The sequence below is a fragment of the Suncus etruscus genome, chromosome 9, assembly GCF_024139225.1.
Source record: "Suncus etruscus isolate mSunEtr1 chromosome 9, mSunEtr1.pri.cur, whole genome shotgun sequence".
NCBI lineage: Eukaryota > Metazoa > Chordata > Mammalia > Eulipotyphla > Soricidae > Suncus > Suncus etruscus.
Window position 1 is genome coordinate 36808541 of NC_064856.1, and position 13627 is coordinate 36822167.

General features: G+C 34.9%; 1 non-coding gene across 1 annotated transcript; it reads left to right on the top strand.

Moving 5' to 3' along the window:
* The first annotated feature begins 5571 nt into the window (after window positions 1-5571).
* On the top strand, window positions 5572-5679 carry LOC126019193 (U6 spliceosomal RNA). Its single transcript, XR_007498941.1, has one exon. It is a non-coding gene; the product is annotated as a U6 spliceosomal RNA (small nuclear RNA).
* The last annotated feature ends 7948 nt before the right edge of the window (window positions 5680-13627 follow it).

The window sequence follows — 13627 nt, forward strand, 5'->3', positions numbered from 1 at the left end:
ATAGAAGCGTTTTTCAAAAAACTGTCATTTCAGCTAGCTATTACTTTTATCCATTTGGGGAAAAGGGAATGGGCTGTGTGTTGTAGGTAATCCTGGTTATATGTTCAATAATCAGAGCCAGATCTATACCATAGCAGTTAGCACTTTTGCTCTGCACATAGTCCACCAGGATCTGATCCTTGATCTCCAGCATCCCACAGTCCCAGAGCTTCGCCAAGAGTGAGCACAGAAGTAAGACATGTGTGTGACCCAAAATCAAATCAAAAGCAGATCAAAAATTTAGAAGTGCTTATTCTGTTTCTACTTTCAAAGATCACTCCTGGCAGAGTTCAGGACATCACATGAGTTTCCTGAGAACAAATGTGGGTTAACTGCAAGTAAGGACTTAAATATTGTGCTGTCTCTCCCAGTCTCTGCCTTCGGTTTTTCCTGAAGTAGAACATTATATACTTTTTGGCATAATTTTGCTTTGAATAATATTATTTTTAAGGTATGATATTTTTTGTTTCTATATTTGTATAGGTTATTTAGGGGGCACACAAGGTTAAGCGCAGGGGTTACTCCTGGCTAAGTGCTCAGAAACCGCTCTTGGCTTTGGGGGACCATATGGGATGCCAGAGATTTAACCCAAGTCCGTCTAGGGTCAAATGCATGCAAGTCAACTGCCCTGCCGCTGAGCTATTGCTCCGGCCCTTTGTATAGTTATTTTTTTTATATCTCCATATATTAGATGTCAAATATTATCTTATGTGTATTATTTATAGTTCAGTGATTTTTAAATCTGACACTACCTGCTTAGAATACTATGTATAATATAATTATAATTATATTTGTATTTTAATAACTTGAAATTTTTTATTTGTCTAATTTAATTCTCACTTTGCTTTTATTTCCTTGGTAATAGAATTTTTATTATTTCATATTACCTATCAAATAAACTTATAGCTATATCCCTTTGCTTTAAATTTTAGTGTTTAATCTAATATTTACCACAGATATCTTTGATTTAATAGTCTACTTTAAAAATAACATTTTACTACTTCCTATTAGTTTTATAAACATGCAACAGAATGTGATCAATATTGTTAGTCTCATAATTATTTTGCCATTGTCCATATAAATTTTACTTGTATGTTCTGTACACTGTACCTTCTTCTCATTATGTTCTTCCTTGTTTTGGGCAAAATATTTGCCAACTTTTTTTGTAAAACTTGAAACAGAAAACTAATTTATTGTTCATCCTCATGTTTGCTATAACTGAAATCTTTAATTCCTTTCTATAAATATAAATTTCTAGAAAAGTTATATTTTTACTGCCTCAAAAAATAATATTTTATTACATTTAGCACTGTCTCCTAGCAATAAATTAAATCTGCTTTTGTCTGCTAAAAGTATTTTTATTTTGCTTGCTATTTTGACCTCAAATTAAATTGTGATATTATAGCTCTGTCCCTTTTCTTAATAATATAAAAATTATCCTTATTGTTTTATCATTTTACTAACTTCTTAAATTGATTGCACTTAGAATCTTTGATAGACTTTTCTGTAAGAACACTTGATTTAAGATTTTTTATTTTATATTATTTTCCTTCACTTGGGACCTTCAAACAGAAGGGCTGCCTGGTTCTCTTCGCATATGAAGAGAAACCAAAGGTTCTGCTTATGCCAATAAGGAAGCATTTTAATCATAGAGTTATCGTCTTTTTCCTCATTTTATAAAAATTTTCTTTATTTCCTGTGGGTACTTTCAAGATTTTTTATATGTTTTATTAAAAAAGTTTGAATATGTTAGATCTAGGTATCTTTGTTTTCTAAGTAAAATATATTTGATATTTAACATTATTTGTAACTTTGGCTATTTTTATTTTTTGAAATTCTTAGCAATTAAATTGTATTTTTATTACTGCTTTTTCTTTGTTTGCTTAGCTTATACTATCACTACTGACTTATCTGTAGGCAAGCTAAATATTTTATCAGCTATCAATCTTGATACTATGTCTACTGGTTCAAGCATTTTCTTAATTTCATTTGACTATTTCATCTTCTAAAATTACCCTATATCTTCTGAGAAATTAATCTCTGTCATTTTACCAGAGCAGTGGCTTTTAGTAAACCCAGTGAGTGTGAGAATTCTCCATTCTTCACTATAGAAAAGTAAATTATTCTCACTCCTGTGCCAGAAGTAGTTCATCTTTCTTTAAGTCTTTAAGGCTCTCTCTCTGTCTCTCTGTCTCTGTCTCTGTCTCTCTCTATCTATCCTATCTATTTCTCTCTCCTCTCTCATCTCTCTCTCTCGTCTCCACATGTGTGTTAGATAAAGGAAAAGGTGAATTTTTTATGTCCTTTACCAAATCTGTTAATGGCTTTTCTATCCATGAAAGAAGTGGAAAAGCAGTATAGACTTTCATCCTAACATCCAGCAACCTAGTAAGACTACTTCCATTCCTTTGACCTACATTCATGTTTCTTTTGAGCATTTTATAAAGCTTCTGTGTAATTTTAATGCTAACTTTTAAAATTTCATTAAGTATTTAGCTATTATTTGACATCTAATATATGGAGATATAAAAAACCTATACAAAGGGCCAGAGCAATAGCTCAGCGGCAGAGCATTTGCTTTGCATGCAACTGACCCTGGATGGACTTGGGTTCAATTGATCTTTCTATTTTTTTTTATTTCTATGTTATTGATTTCTTCTCTAAGCTTTGTAATTTCCTTCCAGCTACCCATTTTTTGTTCTTTTTGTTGGTCATTTTCTAATTCTGAAAGCTGTATCATGAAGCTTTTTATATAGGCCCCCTCTTCCTTTCTGATGTTTGCTTGCAAGGCTGTAAATTTTCTTTAGTACTGCTTTTATTTTGTCCTATAAATCATGAAAATTTGTGTCTTCATTGTTATTTGTTTCCAGGAATGTTTTGATTTTCTTTTCAATGTCATCTCTGACTCACTGGTTTTTCAGTAGTGTACTGTTTAGTTTTCAGGTGTTAAAGTTTTTCTTTTGTGTTTCTTTGTAGTTCACATCTAATTTCAGAGTCTTGTGGTCTGAGAAGGTAGTTTTTACAATACAATGTCTATACACTCTTGTCTTTCTGGAGATATGCTTTATGGGCCAGCATATGGTGTAACCTGAAGAATGACCCATGTGCATTGGAGAAGAATGTGTATGCAGGTTTCTGGGATGGAGTACCCTATATATCTACTAGTCCACTTTCTTTCATTTCTCTTTTCAGATCTAATACAATCTTATTGGGTTTCAACCTGGTTGATCAAGAGGAGTAAGGGTAGTGTTGAGATTTCCCACTATTATTATGCTGGTATTAATATTTTCTTTCAGGTTTGTCAAAAGTTGTATTAAATATTTTGCAGGTACATCACTGAACGCATATATGTTTAGGAGTGTGATTTCTTCTTGTTGTTGATTTGTACAAAATGACCATTTTTGTCCCTTATAACTTTTCTGAGTCTAAAGTTTGTTTCATCCGATACTAATATGGCCAGTCCAGCTTTTTTAATGGTATTTTTGCTTGGATGATTTTTCTACAGCCTTTGATTTTGAGTCTATGCTGGTTTTGATTATTCAGATATGTTTCTTGTAGACAGCAAAAACATTGGATTCGGCTTTTTGATCCATTTTGCCACTCTGTGTTTCTTAACAGGTGCATTTAATCCACTGACGTTGAGAGAGATAATTGTCATGGGATTTAGTGTCATCTTTGTGTACAAGTTTGGTGTATCTATTAGTATTTCTTTCCTTAAAGTAGACATTTCAGCTTTTCTTTTAGGGCTGGTTTTGAGTCTGTAAAGTTTCTGAGCAGTTGTTTATCCATGAAGCCTTGTATACTTCCTTCAAACCTGAAAGTGAATCTGGCTGGGAGTAGTATTCTAGGTGAAGCATTTATTTCATTGAGTTTTGTCACTATATTCCACCACTGCCTTCTGGCCTTGAAGGTTTCTTACCACAGATCTGCTGTAAATCTTAAAGATGCTCCTTTGCATGTAATTTCTATTTTTGACCTTGCTGCTTTCACTATTCTATCCCTATCTGTGGGATTTGCCATTATGAGTAGGATGTGTCTTTGGGTGTTTTTCTTTGGGTCTCTTTCAGTTGGTACTCTTTGGGCATGCATGATTTGGTTGCATACTGTCTTTAGATCTGGTAGTTTAACAGTAATGATGTCCTTGATTCTTCCTGGTTATTTTTTTTTTCTGGGTCTCTAGGACTCCAGTGATTCTTATGTTGTTTCTGTTAAATTTATCGAAGACCTCAATTTTCATCTGCTCACATTTCTTGCGTATTTTTCCATTGTCTGATCATTTGCTTTGAGGTTTTTTCCCAATCTCTTCTGCTGTATGGAGTTGTTCTGTATCTCATCTTCTAGCTTACTGATTCTCTCCTCAGCTTTTGTTGCTCTGTTGGAGAGGCTTTCTATCGAGGTTTCTATTTCATCTCTGGATTTTTCAGTCATGTTATTTCAGTCTGGAGTTTTCTTTCTTTCTTTTTTTTATTGGTTTTTGGGCCACACCTGGTGACACTCAGGGGTACTCCTGGCTATGCGCTCAGAAGTCGCTCCTGACTTGGGGGACCATATGGGATGCCGGGGGATCGACCACGGTCTGTCCAAGGCTAGCGCAAACAAGGCAGGCACCTTACCTCTAGTGTCACCACCATGCCCCTCAGTCTGGAGTTTTCTGATTTATGTCTTTGTGGTCTGTTCAGCTCCATCTATGCTTTCTTTGAGTTTTATGAACATCCTCCATATTTCTACTCTCAGCTACTTACCTGAGAGGTTAATTAGGTGGTTGGCATTTTTCGGGTCATCGGAGCTGCTATCTTCATTTAATATTTCTGATATTGGCTTATGTTGTTTCCCTATTGTCACACTTGTAGTGTGGTTTTTTTCCTACATTTTATGTTGGAGCTCATTTACTAGAGATGTGTGTGGCCAACAAGTAAAGTGGAGAAATTGTGCTCCTCTTGCCCCAACCTGCTCAGGTGTTGGTTTCAAACCCACAGTGCTCAGGTGTCCTCAGTAATGATGTCGTCGACCTGGACTCACCTTGTTCAGGCATGTCCAGGACACCTCAGTCTCTCAGCTTTCTTTGGGGATTCTGTACTGGGGTTGGTCAGACTACAAAATTAATATAAAAAATTCATGTTTTTATATACAAGTAATGAAAGAGATATTAAAAATAATCCCATTCAAAGTTGTGCCATAATAAATGAAGTTCCTTGTACTCAACTTAACTAAAGAGATGAAAGACCTCAATAAAGACCTCAACTTCCAAAACTGCTTCTAGAAATAAGAAGTAGATACAAGGAAATAGAGACATGTACCCTGTTTGTGGATTGGGGGAATTAACATCATGAAAGTATCAATACTTCTCAAAGCTTTTTACAAATTTAATGCAATCCTTCTAGAATACATATAACACTTTTTAAACAAATGAATCAAACACTTTTGAAATTTATTTTGAACACCCATTAATATCTAAAGCAATCCTTGGGAAAAAGAAGATGGGAGGTATAATTTCCCAAACTTTAAATTGTACTATAAAGCAATAGATATGTAGTGCTCACTTCAGCAGCACATATACTAAAATTGGAGTGATACAGATAAGATTAGCCTGGCCCCTGTGTAAAGTAATAGATATGTAAAAGAGCATGGTAATGCAATAAAGACAGATACTCACTTGTTCTGACTACAGAACAAGGTATGATCAATTAATCTTTGACACAGGGTCAAGGAATATCAAGTGGAGCAGGAAAAGACTCTTCAATAAGTGGTATTTGGATAACTGATACACTACACACAAAATATGAACTTAGAACTCTCCTTCACACCATGCAAAAAGGTCAAATCAAAATGAATTAAAGACCTTGAAAACAGACCTGAAACTATAAGGTATATAGAGAAAAGTGAGGGCAAAACATTTTGTGACATTGATACTAAAGGCATTTTCAAGGTAAAAACACCTCTGTCCAAGCAAATGAAAGTAAAGATAAACAAATTGGACTGCATTGAACTTAGAAGCTTCTGTACTTCACAGGAAACAGTGCTAGGATACAAAGACTACCTATGAAATGGGAGAAACTATTCATCCAATACTCATAATAAGGCATTAATATCTATGACATACAAAGTACTTACAGAGTTTAACAAAATAAATAACCATTAAAAATGGAAAAAATATGAAGAAAAACTTTCTCAAAAAAGAAATACAGATGGTTAAAAGGCACAGGAAAAAATGTTCTATATCTCTAATCATAAGGAAATCAAAACAACAATGATGTATCATCTTATGTCACAGAGACTGGCACACATCACAAAGAATGAGAACAAGTAGTGCTGGTGTGTATGTGGGGAGAAAGGAATTCTCTTTCGCTGTTCGTGGGAATGCTCATTAGTCCATACTTTCTGAAAAACACTATAAATATTTCAAAAATAATCTAGAAATTAAGCATCCATATGATCCAGCAATCCTACTCTTAGGGTTATAGCCTAGGAACACAAAAATAAAATAAAAACATGCCCTCTGTACTCCTGTGTTCATCATAGCACTATTGACAATAGTCAGAATCTGAAAATAGCCCAGGTGCCCAACAACAGATGAGTGGCTAAAGAAACTGTGGTACATCATCTGCACAATAGAATACTATGTAGCCATTAGAAAAAATTATGTCGTGAATTTGCTTATACATGAATAGACACGGAGAGTGTTATACTGAGTAAAATGAGACAGGAGAGGAATACACATAAAATAACACCACTTATATACAGGATATAAGAAAAAAATACAAGACTGTATGGTAATAATTTTCAGAGACAACAGAGATGTGGACCAGGAGGATCAGTCTATGGCAGGAATCTTGCCACAAGAAGTGGTGAGTATAGAGTAGAGAAGGGTACTACAAAATTGATAGTTGGAATTGATAACTCTTTACAAAAACTTAGAGTTGAAAGGTGTTAAGTGACATACATGGTACCCCTTCATTAACAATTGTATAAACCACGGTGACATAAAGGAAAGAGAGAGAGAGAGAGAGAGAGAGAGAGAGAGAGAGAGAGAGAGAGAGAGAGAGAGAGAGAGAGAGAGAGAGAGAGAGAGAGAGAGAGAGAAGCAAAATGCCTGCCCCAGAGACAGGTGGAAGGTAAATGGAAATATATCATTGGTGGTGGGAAAGGTGCACTGGTGAAGGGGGTATATATTCTATGACTGAAACCCAACTATGAACAATTTTTAACACAGTGCTTATATTAGCAATTATATTAAAAAAGAAATGTTGATTTTTGATCACTATATAAACCACAAATGATCCCTAATGACAGAAAACCACATTAGAGAAAATAGTGTTTCTGCAGGAGCATTTCAAGATTGTACTATTCACTTTTTCCTCTAGGTTATGCAAAATATATTTCTATATTGCAAATGACCAGTTGTAATGTCCTTAAATTTAATAGTTATGGCCCATTATTGTCTGCTATCTTTATAGCACGGATGCTGTGGGAATTGTTAATGAAATTAAGCAGTATCCTCTGCATGAGGCTGTCGACAAATTATTATCTTTTATTTAATTTTTGGTTTTGAGGTCACACTGTAACATGCTTGTGCTTAGTTCTGACTGCACTCAGAAATTATTTCTCTCAGTGCTTAAAGGAACCAAATAGAATGCTGGCAGTCAAGCATCTGACCTTCTGTACTATCTCTCTGGCCTTTTGATATTTTTTTACTTTAATTGTCAGAGATAATTTTGCTTTTTTCTAATACTTCTTGTGACCCTCCTCATTTTCATATTTAGACTGTAATTATTCACCTTTTAATTTTGTTTTGATTATAGCATATGGCCACTCACCTGGAAGTTTGTAGGACACTGCAGGAAAGTGAGGCAGATATTTTTCAAATAATATTTTTCTTTGTAAAGAATATCCTATGGAATTCCTTACTGTAGCCCTGAGTTCATAACTTTGCAAAAACTACACTTTTAATTTAACAAATTGCATTTATTTTATTATGAATACATAGAGTAGTACTCCATTCTCTCCCAACAGGCATTAAAGAATTTTAATACAGGAGTTGATAATTGGACAATATCTTGAAGACAAGAAAACAACCTTTTATTAAAAAAACATTTACATGTGCTTCTTTAGATAATAAATTTTTCCTTCACCTTATATTCAAACTACAGCAATAATTTCTTTCAGTATTCAGATACAGAATAAATATTAGTCTTGGATAAAGCAGGCATGTACTAAGGGTCACACATGTCAAAATTTGAAGCTGAAGTTTCAGTCTATATTCATCTTTAAGCATAGTATTTCCTTCATCCATCATTAAGCTACCCAAGTCTATGATATCACTTTAAGACAATAATAAATTTAAGATAGTTTTGCACAGTAAAAGATAAGATATATTACTTAAAATTACACTACTGATTTTATAAAATATTTGCATACCACTTATTTGATGAAGGGATAATGTTCAAGATATATAAAACAAAGAGCTAAACAATAAAATCGTCATTAAAAATTTAAAATTTTGAGAGAGGAGACAATTTGTTGACAGAAACATAAAAATTGCCAACAGACATATTAAAAAGTGTTTATTATTATCATAAAAATAAAAACCAAAATGACAATAAAAATTAGCTCACATCACTGAGAATAGTCAATATTAAAAACAACAGAAACAAGTGGTGATACATTGAAAAAGAGACCTAGTGAATTTAACTGAGTATTTTTTCTTAAATATTTAAAAATATGTTTAGTATAACACTATGATTTACTACATTGTTCATAATACAATTACTTAAGGTATTAATTGTTCAAGCACTAATCTTACTACCAGTGTGATCATCCTTCCACTGGTGATTCCAATTTTCACTCAATATTCCAGCCAATTCATTCCAGGAACAAACAACTTGACTTCTTGTTTGTTATGCCACAAAGGCAAAAGTATGTTAGAGCAACTGGCTTGTAGATGAACAGCTTACAGTGTGAGTTTTCTTGCCTGCTATATCTTTCATATTTGTGTGGATTATTTATTGCAGAGAATTGTTAACGAACTAGCTTCTCCTGTCCTCACTGGATGGGGTATGAGATATTCTTTCCCCTTTTGGGAATTGTGGGATAACCAAGATCCAATCCAACTCCCAAAGAAAGTCTCATTACAACTTCAAAATACCTTCATTATACTTTCAAAATTTATTATCAATTGATGGTGTTACTAGAGTTAGAGTAATTGTCTAAGAATTTGTTGGACTGTGATGGTGTTAGTTGAACTCGTTGATTTTGGAGATCTTCTACGCAAATTTCCCATAAGATTGGCTGTGATCCAACTGAGCTGACTAACACTACTATGAAATTTTGAAGTTTGTAATGGTGCTTAGATCCAGAAAATATTTTGTAGTTTGGCAGTTTGAAGATGGAAAGTCAAATCACAACTGGTTGGTGTTGATCTTAGTCATTAAAATTTGGAAAGGGATTCAGAAACATTTGATATTTTCCTTAAATTTTTTTTTATTTTTTTCTAATAAGAAGTACAATATATATTTAAAGATCTATTTAATTTTTACTGATGCACATGATTTACAGAATTGTTCATAATAAAGTTTCAAGGCTATGGTGCTCCAACACCAATTTCACTTCTACTGACAACTTTCCTCAATCAATGCTATTAGATTCAATCCTCCTCTCACAGTCTGCCTCCTTAATAGGTAGTTTTTTGTTTTTTTTTTTTAGTTTAGGTCACCTATTTACAGTATGTTGGCTATGTGGTTTACATTTCCTTTATACTACCAGCACACCCCTGTCCTCTGCCCATTTAACCTCTTCATCAAAATCTCTCATGGGACAAAAACTGGATCTTAGGGTTCCCTAAAGCATCAGCCATTTTTTTTTTAGGAGAACCAGACTTAATGTTAGGAGAGACAGGCAACCCTTGAAGTCCCCAGCCTAGTCCTGTGGTGTTCTAAGCAGAGTTGTAGAGTTAACAGTATAAAGCCACATTTTGATCTTCAAATCAAAACATGAAATCCTGAGTTCCATGAGTCACTTTTCTATTCTCTGTGTCTGGGTCCCCTTTCTCTACTGTGAAGCAATTTCTCTTCTCACTTCAAGGAATGAGAATGAGAGCAGAGCTGCAGAAATGCTAAAGACAGTTATTTGCATAGTACCTAGAGCTCCAGGCAGGCAATCCCTTTTATCTAGAGCTCTTCCATCTAGGCTCCTCCAGTTTTCCTGACTATAAACTGAGGGTAGTATTCTGACTAACTCTCTTCACCTAGAACACTTATGGTTCTTGAAAGCTTCTGCACTTCCAGTATGACATCCAGTCTCTGCAAGGCACATTCCTCCTTTGCTATCAGATAGTTTAACTATCTCAATTCCTAGAGCATTGTAGTGATGGTAGCCCCCATGAAAGCTAGCATGAAGGACACTGTGAATCAGTTCGCACAAATCTAATGTGGTGATTTATAAATGATCGCATCTAAAGTAGTGTCCATAGCAAAAAATGTTTCTATATTGAGTTGCTGTTTAATGATACTTACACATTATCATATTCTCAAAATGGTCATAGAAAGTAATATCTTTAACCATGTTATAGACAAAAAATTAATGCTCAGTACACTTTGCCTAAGAACTAGTGACTAGTTTAAAACTTTTCTACATATCATCCCCTATATTATGCCATTTGGTATAACTTGAGATGTGACATCGAAGACCCTGGAAGACTTAAAATGATCTCACTGATAGATAGATCCCTGTAATTCTTGGTTCTGTGCTTTTTATTTTTTTAAATATATATATATATATACACACATATATTTGTATATATATACATATATATGTATATATATTCGAGCTTCATGATTACAAATATGTTTGTAGTAGGTTTCAGTTATAGAAAAGAACACCCTCCCTTCACCATTGTAAACTTCCCAATACCAATGCCTCCCATTTTTCCCCTCACTCCTTGCCTATCTTTGAGACAGGCATTCTATTTCACTTATTACCATTGTCATGATAGTTGTTAATGTAGTAATCTCTCTAACTGTACTCACCACTCTTTGTAGTTAGCTTCTTATCATGGGCCAGTCCTTCCAGCCCACATCTCTATTGTCTCTAGGCATTACTTCCATACTGTTTTTTTATTTTTCTTAAATCCCAAAGACTAGTGAGACTATTCTGTGTCTATCTCTCTCCCTCTGACTTATTTCACTCAGCATAGTAGTTTCCATGTCCATCCATGTATAGGAAAGTTTTATGACTTAATTTTTCCTGACAACTGCATAGTATCCCATTGTGTATATGTACCACAACATTGTTAGTCACTCATGAAGCAAGGAAAGCCTCCTCAAAAAGTGTTGTTGGGCAACTGGTCAGCCACATGCAAAAAAGTGGACTCGGACCTCCATCTAACACAATGAACAAAGATCAAATCTAAATAGATTAAAGACCTTGATATCAGACCTGAAACCATAAGGTATATAGAAGAACACATAGGTAAAACACTACATGACATTGAGACTAAAGGCATCTTCAAGGAGTAACTATCACTTTCCAAACTAGTGGAAGCAGAGATAAACAAATGTGCCTATATTAAGCTAAGAAGCTTCTACACTTCAAAAGAAATAGTGACTAGGATACAAAGGTCACCCCACAGAATGCGAGAGGCTATTCTCCTAATATCCATCAGATAAGGGGCTAATATTTAAGATATACAAGGTACTGACAGATCTTAACAAGAAAAATACTTCTAACCTCATCAAAAAATGGGGAGAAGAAATGAACAGACACTTCCTCAAAGAAGAAATATATATGGCCAAAAGGCACATGAAAAAATGCTCCACATCACTAATCATCAGGGAGACACAAATCAAAACAACAATAAGGTACCATCTCATGTCACAGACTGGCACACATCACAAAACCAACAACTATCAGTGCTGATGGGGTTGTGAGGAGAAAGGAACTCTCATTTAATGCTAGTGTAAATGCCATCTAGTCCAGCCTTTATGGAAAACAATATGGATATTCCTCAAAAAAAAAACCCTGGAAATTGAGCTCCCATATGATCCAGCTATACCACTCCTAGTGATATACTCTAAGAACACAAAAACACAATACAAAAATACCTTCTGAACATTCATATTCATTGCAGTGCTATTTACAATAGCCAGGATTTTAAAACAACCTGAATGCCCGACAACAGATTGCTAACTTTTTCTCTTTGGAAAGTCCTTCTCTTCCCCAAACTATACACACACTTTGTGTTAAGACATCACTTTATGAAAATTACAGATACCAATTTAGGGATTTTATTTATATGATTAACTTATCTGATGCTGAATTTGTTACACTGGGACTTTGATGTATATATTGAGATTTGGAGGTATATTTAAGCAACTAGAAAAGAGACTTCACGTTCTTTTCAATAGGTACAGTAAATCCTCATAGAGTTAACTATTAAGAGTATCTTAGCAGTTAACCATGTTGGAGGCATTCCTGTGCAGTATCTTTTGTCTTTCACTTTTTAAGGAATTTAACAACACCTGAAATTATACAGAGCTTATTTCTGTCCATGCTTAGGGATTATTTCTAGTACCATATATACTCAGGGAGCCACATGCAGTACTGAGGATTGAACTGAGGTCAGCCACTGCAAGAAATGTTCCTTAACTCTGTTCTACCTCCACACAACACCTTTTTAGCTTTATTTGTAAGTGAATTTTGCACTGTTATGCAAGGGAGCTTTACTATGGTGTTTAGAAACAGAAATCTCAAGTATTGTACTTTACTATTTATTTGTTTATATATTTATTTTGGGGTTTGGGTCATACCCGGCAGCACTCAGGGGTTACTCCTGGCTCTAGGCTCAGAAATTGCTCCTGGTAGGCTTAGGGAACCATATGGGATGATGGGATTTGAAACACGGTCCTTCTGCATGCAAGGTGAACGCCCTACCTCCATGCTATCTCTCTGGCCCCCAAAGTTTAACTCCTTACCCTGCCTCCTGTCTTCTTTTTGTTTGTTTTTGGGTCATACCCAGCAGCGCTCAGGGGTTACTCCTGGCTTTATGCCCTACCTCCATGCTATCTCTTCATTTCAAGATGAAACTTGAAACTATTGGGGGAAAAGACCTACCCAGCAAAGCAATCATCTCAAAGAGATCTAGAATCAACTCATTCTCATTTTTCAAGAATCAGATGATTCTTCACAGAGTACAAAGATGGTAGAAACATTATCATGGAGAGTTACTGCTATTCATAATGTAATAAAAATGCTTCATGCAAAATATCAAAGTTCTTGGAAGTGTGACTTAGTATGTATGAGACACTTTATATACAAGGAATTTTATCATGTGAAGTGGCATAAGACTTCATTATTCAGTTTATGAAAATGATCAAGACAAACAGGCCCAATTCTCATAAAGAACTATGTGTGAGTTCTGATTAAAAATAGATGCATGGGCCCAGAGAGATAGCACAGCGGTGTTTGCCTTGCAAGCAGCCGATCCAGGACCTAAAGTGGTTGGTTCGAATCCCGGTGTCCCATATGGTCCCCCGTGCCTGCCAGGAGCTATTTCTGAGCAGACAGCCAGGAGTAACCCCTGAGCACTGCTGGGTGT